Source organism: Berghia stephanieae, unplaced genomic scaffold, assembly GCF_034508935.2.
Source record: "Berghia stephanieae isolate SIO BIC M18660-M18661 unplaced genomic scaffold, UCSD_Bste_1.3 scaffold2473, whole genome shotgun sequence".
NCBI classification, from domain to species: Eukaryota; Metazoa; Mollusca; class Gastropoda; order Nudibranchia; family Aeolidiidae; genus Berghia; species Berghia stephanieae.
The window spans coordinates 2,576-9,694 of NW_027623593.1; the positions used below are offsets into that span (position 1 = coordinate 2,576).

The window sequence follows — 7,119 nt, forward strand, 5'->3', positions numbered from 1 at the left end:
AAGTTTTTTCCCTCGCCCTCGGAGGGCTTACCGCGGGAGCGTCCCGGCGCTAGAGTCCTTCTCGGCCGTAGCGATAGCTTCTTACCCCAGGGACGCCCGTGCGGTAAAGCCTCGAATCGACGAGGCGATAAAATCGTATGAATATAAAGCTCCCAAACCGGGATTTGAACCCCGCAGGTTGGCCGGCCCGTGGCCAACTCGATCGAGCCCGAGTCGTCGATCGCCCGACTCTAGCGAAGTAGCGGGAACGCGTTTAACACACTCCGCCAAGCGAGTACAGGGCCCTAACGGAAGGGCCCCGAAGTTCAAAACCCGTCGGCAATGGGGAGGTCCCAGTGCGATCATAGTGGTGGGTTTATTTCATTCAAATTCGCTCCGTAGAGAAATGCGCTCGACCAAAGTTTTTTTCCCCTCGGCCCTCGGAGGCTTACCGCGGAGCGTCCCGGCGCTAGAGTCCTTCTCGGCCGTAGCGAGAGCTTCTTACCCCAGGGACGCCCGTGCGGTAAAGCCTCGAATCGACGAGGCGATAAAATCGTATGAATAAAGCTCCCAAACCGGGATTTGAACTCAACTATGCGCCGAGCCAGGCAATCGTGCTCAAAGCGCTTTACAACGCGTCTACAGCCAACAGCAACACTTAGCGTGCAGAGCGGAACGACAGGACGGAGAAAACACTACTCACGGCCAGGTATTCGTTTTTACATGATTACGGGAAGAATGCGAGTAAAGAACTTTCTATCGAGTACTCAACATGCGCCGAGCCAGGCAATCGTGCTCAAAGCGCTTTACAAACGCGTCTACAGCCAACAGCAACACTCTAGCGTGCAGAGCGGGGACACGACAGGACGGAGAAAACACTACTCACGGCCAGTATCGTTTTACATCTGATTACGGGGAGAGAATGCGAGTAAAGAACCTTTCTATCGAGTACTCAACTATGCGCCGAGCCAGGCAATCGTGCTCAAAGCGCTTTACAACGCGTCTACAGCCAACAGCAACACTTAGCGTGCAGAGCGGGACACGACAGGACGGAGAAAACACTACTCACGGCCAGGTATTCGTTTTACATCTGATTACGGGAGAGAATGCGAGTAAAGAACCTTTCTATCGAGTACTCAACTATGCGCCGAGCCAGGCAATCGTGCTCAAAGCGCTTTACAACGCGTCTACGGCCAACAGCAACACTTAGCGGCAGAGCGGGACACGAAGGACGGAGAAAAAACTACTCACGGCCAGGGATTCGTTTTACATCTGATTACGGGAGAGAATGCGAGTAAAGAACCTTTCTATCGAGTACTCAACTATGCGCCGAGCAGGCAATCGTGCTCAAAGCGCTTTACAACGCGTCTACAGCCAACAGCAACACTAGCGTGCAGAGCGGGACACGACAGGACGGAGAAAACACTACTCACGGCCAGGTATTCGTTTTACATCTGATTACGGGGAGAGAATGCGAGTAAAGAACCTTTCATCGAGTACTCAACTATTCGCGAGCCAGGCAATCGGCCAAGCGCTTTACAACGCGTCTACGCCCAAAAGCAACACTTCCTGCAGAGCGGGAAAACCAAAAAAAACGGGAAAAAAACTCTACCCTAGTTTTCTTTTGATTTCGGGGAGAAAATGCGAGTAAAGACTTTTATCGAGACTAATAGGGAGCCAAATCCCAAAATTAAACCTTAAAAAAGAACATTAACGTGCAAGCGGGGGCAGAAGGAGGAGAAAAAAAAGGGAGGGATTGAAAAAACGGGGGAAAAGAAGGAGAAAAAAGAAAATAGGGGCCCGCCAGCAACTGCCAAAACGCACAAGCTCAAGCCCCGAACCTTAGGGGCAAGCGGGACCCAAAACAAAAAAAAACAAATAGCCAAAACGAAAACTAACGGGGAAAAAAGGAAAAAAATTTCACGATCCAACAAAGCGCCCAAGAATTGAAAGGCTTTTCAAACCCCCTCACAGCCAAAAGCAAAATAGCGTGCGACCCGGGGACGAAAAAGGAAAGGAAAAAAATCAGGGGAATTTCGTTTTAAAATCTATTAGGGAGAAAAATCAGTAAAGAACCTTTTAAAGACCAATATCGGGCCCGAATCGTCTCAAAGCCTTTAAAAAGGCTAAGAAAGCAACATTCGGGGCGGAAGCAAAGGAAAAAAATCAGGCCGATTTCGTTTTTAAACATTAAGGGGGGGAAAAAGCGAGTTTAAAAAATTTCTATCGGACTAAATGGGGGAGAGGCAATCGGGTCCCAAAGCTTTATAAGGCTACAGAAACAAATTAGCGTAGGGGAACACAGGACGGAGAAAAAAAAACCCCACTAGGCCAGGTATTCTTTACGCTGATTTGGGGGAAGAAATTTCAGTAAAAAAACCCTTTTTGGAGTAAACTTGGGGGGGAAAAAAAAAGTTAAAGGTTTAAAACGGTTTTACACCAAAAGCAAAAACCCCCGGCGGGGCGGGCCACAGGACCCGGAGAAAAACTCTCACGGCCGGCCCCCTTTTTTCCTGATTGGGAGAAATGCGAGTAAAAAATTTCATCGGTTTCTCACATCGCCGACCAGGAAAAGGGTCAAACCTTTTCAAAAACGCGTTTAAGCCAAAAGCAACACTTAACGTGGAAGCGGGACACGACAGGCCCGGGGAAAAAACTACCACGGCCAGGTTTCGTTTTTTTTAAACTGATTTTTGGGAAGAAAGGGGGGTAAAGACCTTTTATCGTACCAACTATCGCCACCGGCCAACGGCCAAAGGTTTAAACAACCGTCTCCCACAGCAAATTTACTGCAAAAGGGGGGCCACAGAGGGGAAAAAAACTCTCACGGCCCCGTATTCGTTTTACAAACGAAGGGGGGGAATTTTCGATAAAGAACCCACGAGACTCAACTATGCGCCGGGGCCAGGCAATCGTGGTAAAACTTTACAACGCTTAAAAACCCCAACATTAAAGGTCGAGGGGCCCCCCCCCCCCCCCCCCCCCCCCCTTTTTTTTTTTTTTTTTTTTTTTTTAAATTTTTACAAAACGCGTCTCCCAGCCAAAAACACAGGTGAAGGGGAAAGAAGGAAGGAAAAAAAGGAAAGGAGAAAGAAGGGGAGAGAATCAGTAAAGACCCACGATCTAACTATGGCCCACCAGCAAATCTGTCAAAGCCTTTAAACGCGCACAAACACAGCACCATTTAAAAGTGAAGCGGAACCAAGGACGGAAAAAAAAAATAAAAAAAAAAACAGGCCGGAAACGTTTTAACTATTAAAGGGAAAAATAAAAACCCTTTCTCGAGACTCAAAACATGAGCCCGGGAATCGTCTCAAAGCGCTTTACAACGCTTCAAAGCCAACAAACCCTTAGCTGCAAAACGGGACAAAGACAGGACGGAGAAAAAAAATATCAGGCCAGTATTCGTTTTCTCGATTACGGGGAGAGAATGGGATAAAAACCTTTTCTTCGAGACCAATAGGGAGCCCGGGCAAAGTGAAAAAAAAAAAAACGTTTCAACGCGCCACAAAAAGAAAACTTAAAGTGCAGAAGCGGGAACGGGGAAAGGCGGAGAAAACAAACCCGCCGGACGTTTTTCTCTGGAAAGGGGAGAGAAAAAAAAAACCTTCTAGGGGATAACTTTGGGAGAGGAATGTGTAAAAAGGTTTTAACGGTTACACCCGCAAAACGCGGCGGGGGACCGACAGGACGGAGAAAACCACTCACGGCCCGGGCGTTTTTTTCTAAGGGGGAGAAAGCGAGGAAAACCCCTTTCCGATCCAACATCGCCGACCAGGCAATCTCTAAAAAGCTTTAAAAAAAACGCGTCTACAAGCCCAACAGCAACATTAGCGGGGAGAGCGGGGGCCGACAGGACGGGGAAAACACTACCAGGCCAGGTTTTTTCTTGTTACGGGGGGGTTCGATAAAAAGGCTTTTTATCGGGACCAACTATGCGCCGGCCAGGCAACGGGCTCAAAGCGCCTTTCAAAGCTCTAAAAACGCAAATTCGTCAAGGGGCCACAGAGGAAAAACACTTACTCAAACCCGGGCCCGGTATTTTCGTTTTACATTCGATTCGGGGGAAAAAAAAGAAAAATCAGAAGTCTATTAAGGGACTAAATAAAATGCAGTTGGCGAATTCCGCTTCGCAGAAGCCTATTAAGGGACTGACAGGAAGGAAAAAACAAAATTGAAAAAAAAAAAAAAAAAAAAAAAAATGCAGTTGGCGAATTCTACTTCGCAGACAGCAAAGAAGGAAAACTAAAAGTGCCTCTGGACGGATTAGTGCCTCTGGACGGATTAGTGCCTCTGGACGGATTAGTGCCTCTGGACGGACTAGTGCCTCTCGCACCCGCCGCCGCCGCGCGCCGCACCGCCAGCATGCCGAGCCGAGCAGAGCAAGGGCTCGAAGGCTGGCCGATCGGGCCGGGCCGTGCCGTGCCGGGTGGAAAGGTGGCCGAGACAAACCCTGCTGGAGGGAAAATCTCAGCGTCCGGGCTTAGTCTCAACGGATCGCCGTACCAGGACAGCTCTAACGCTTACAACACCCCGACGGAATACATGTGGTCCGCACGCGATTTTCTTGCCCCTAACGGACGTGGATGATACCGACCCAGCCACGCGCACCACAGATCTAGCGCGCGTGACGAGCGGGCCGGTCACGGCACTAGCCGACGAACCCGAGGGTTGCCGGCTTAATGTTGCCTGCACGCTCAGGGCCCTAGCTAAGCTCACCCTTGCTCACCGGGCGGGGTTCCGACTTAGAGGCGTTCAGTCGTACTCCCACGGACGTAGCCTGGCGCCATCGGCCTGACGACCGGACGCGCGAACCAGAGGTCCGAACTCACCGTTCCTCTCGTACTGAGCAAGATTACCGTGGCAAGGGCGCTTCATCAGTAGGATAAAACTAACCTGTCTCACGACGGTCTAAACCCAGCTCACGTTCCCTGTTGGCGGGTGAACAATCCGACACTTGGCGAATTCTGCTTCGCAATGATAGGAAGAGCCGACATCGAAGGATCAATCAGCGACGTCGCTATGAACGCTTGGCCGCCACAAGCCAGTTATCCCTGTGGTAACTTTTCTGACACCTCTCGCTTGAAACTCCCAACGTCGAAAGGATCGATAGGCCACGCTTTCACGGCCAGTATTCGTACTGAAAATCCTGGTCGAGCAGGCATTTGCCCTTTTGCGGATTCCCCTCAGGGTGCGGCGGTTCCCCGCCCCCCTCCCCAGCCCGACCGTCCCGGCCCTCGGGCCAATTTTTCTCCGAATTTACGGATCCTTTTTCCCCGACTTCCCTTACCACATTACCCCCGGGGCCCAGAGGCTGCTAACCTGGGAGACCCGCTGGGGACATGAGTAGGGCCCGGGCGCGAATTGACGTCCCTCGACGGGGTTTTCACGGACCGCCGTGAGCGCTCCGGACGCACCCAGTCTTAGGCGACGCTTTTCGGCCGGGCCAGCCCTTTTTCCTTCCGGTCAAACCCGATTCCGGGGCGAACCAGACCAAAAAAGAGACGAGGGCTCCCCCCGGGCCCACGGCAGGTCCCCTTCTGTCGGCGTCGCCGCGGCGCCCCCCACCCGGAACGTAGTCGCGACGGGGGGGCCGTTCCCCCCGCCCCCCGGGTTCCGAGCGAACCTTAACGGGATTCCCTTTCGGGGGTCGCAGGGTGACGACGGGGCCGGGCGCGGCGCCCGTTGGCCGCCCGCCCGCGCGGTTTTGTACCCGCTTCAGCAAGGGGGCAAAAACCCCCCCTTAGGACCGACTCACCCACGTACATGCCTGTTCCCGCGGAACCCTTCCCCCCCTTCGGCCTTGAAAAGTACTCTCCGTTCAAAATTCTACACCACCAAGATCTTTACCCGGCGGCTCCGAACGGGATCGCTCCCGGGCTTTCACGCCACCGCGGGGCACCTCCTACTCCCCCGGCCTGCCCGGGGGGGGGAGTCGCCCCCCCCCCCCTGGGGGGGCGGCCCGGTGTGGGGGCCGACGCTCAGCGCCATCCATTTTTTAGGGCGGGTCGGTTCGGCAGGTGATTGTTTCACACCCTTGGCGGATTCCGACTTCCGTGCCACCGCCCTGCTGTCATACCGACCCACACCTTTTAGCTTTCCCGTGAGCGTCCTGCGTTGGGGACCAAACCGGGGGGTCCGGTTTATCCCCAGCGCCTTTTTTGCTTACCAAAAAGGGCCCCCCGCACCCGTGATTCTAGGGGCCCGGGCCCCCTGCGAGGCGGGGCGGGGCCTCACCCGTTGAAAGTTTGAGAGTGGGCGAGGGGCGTTTCGCCCCCCTGCCTCCAACCATTCGCTTTAAAACCCTGAAAATCGTTTCCCTCGGCACCGGGTACCTGAGGGAAACTTGGGGGGAAAACCCCACAATGGGTTCGATTGGTTTTCGCCCCCCAAACCCCCAAATCGGGCGGTCGATTTGCACGTGAGTCCTTCGACCTCCCCGGGGTTTCCCCCGGCTTCGCTCTGCTCAGCGTAACACCATCATCGGGTCCCGACGCCTGCACTCATGCTCCGACAGGCCGTCAACCCGCGGCGCGCCGGGGGGGGGGGCCCCCCGGGGGCTCCGGGACTCGGTGAGTCGCCCGAGAATCCCGCCCCGGCCCCGAGGGCCTCTCGCCCCTCACTTCGCCGGGGTTAGTGGAAAACCCCCGGCTCGCACAGGCGTCGGACTTTTTTGGGCCGTGTTTCAAGACGGTCGGGCAGACCGGGAAAAACGCTGCGCACCTTTTGACGGACCGGAGCCCGCCCGCCCGGGGGGCCCCAAACCCCCCGGGCGAACCGCCGCCGTTTGTCCGCGGTCGACCACGGCACCCAATACGACCGCTCTCGTGCCAACCGCGCCCAGATCCGCAGCCGACGACCCGCGTAGGGCGCGGGACGAGACGGCCCGGGCCGGGGCAGCGGAGACCCGCCTGGTGGGGGGCGCCCCCCCCCCGAAATCGGGAAAGGGGTCCCCGTCTCCGGGGGGCCTCCGCGGGGGACGGGCGACCCCGCCCCGGCGGGGCCGTCGCTCGGCTCACCAGTTTACCCCTTGGGGTTTCACCGCCTTTGCACCCTCTCTTCAGAGTTTTTTTTCAAATTTCCCCCCACAGACTTTCGCTATCGGACTCGCGCGGGACTTAGCCTTAGGGGGTTTAAGTT

The 7,119-nt window shown here is 54.9% G+C and overlaps 1 pseudogene; it reads right to left on the bottom strand.

The window, feature by feature from the left end:
- Positions 1 to 4,442: 4,442 nt before the first annotated feature.
- Positions 4,443 to 7,119, bottom strand: LOC144961446 (large subunit ribosomal RNA; annotated as a pseudogene; the record flags this gene model as incomplete).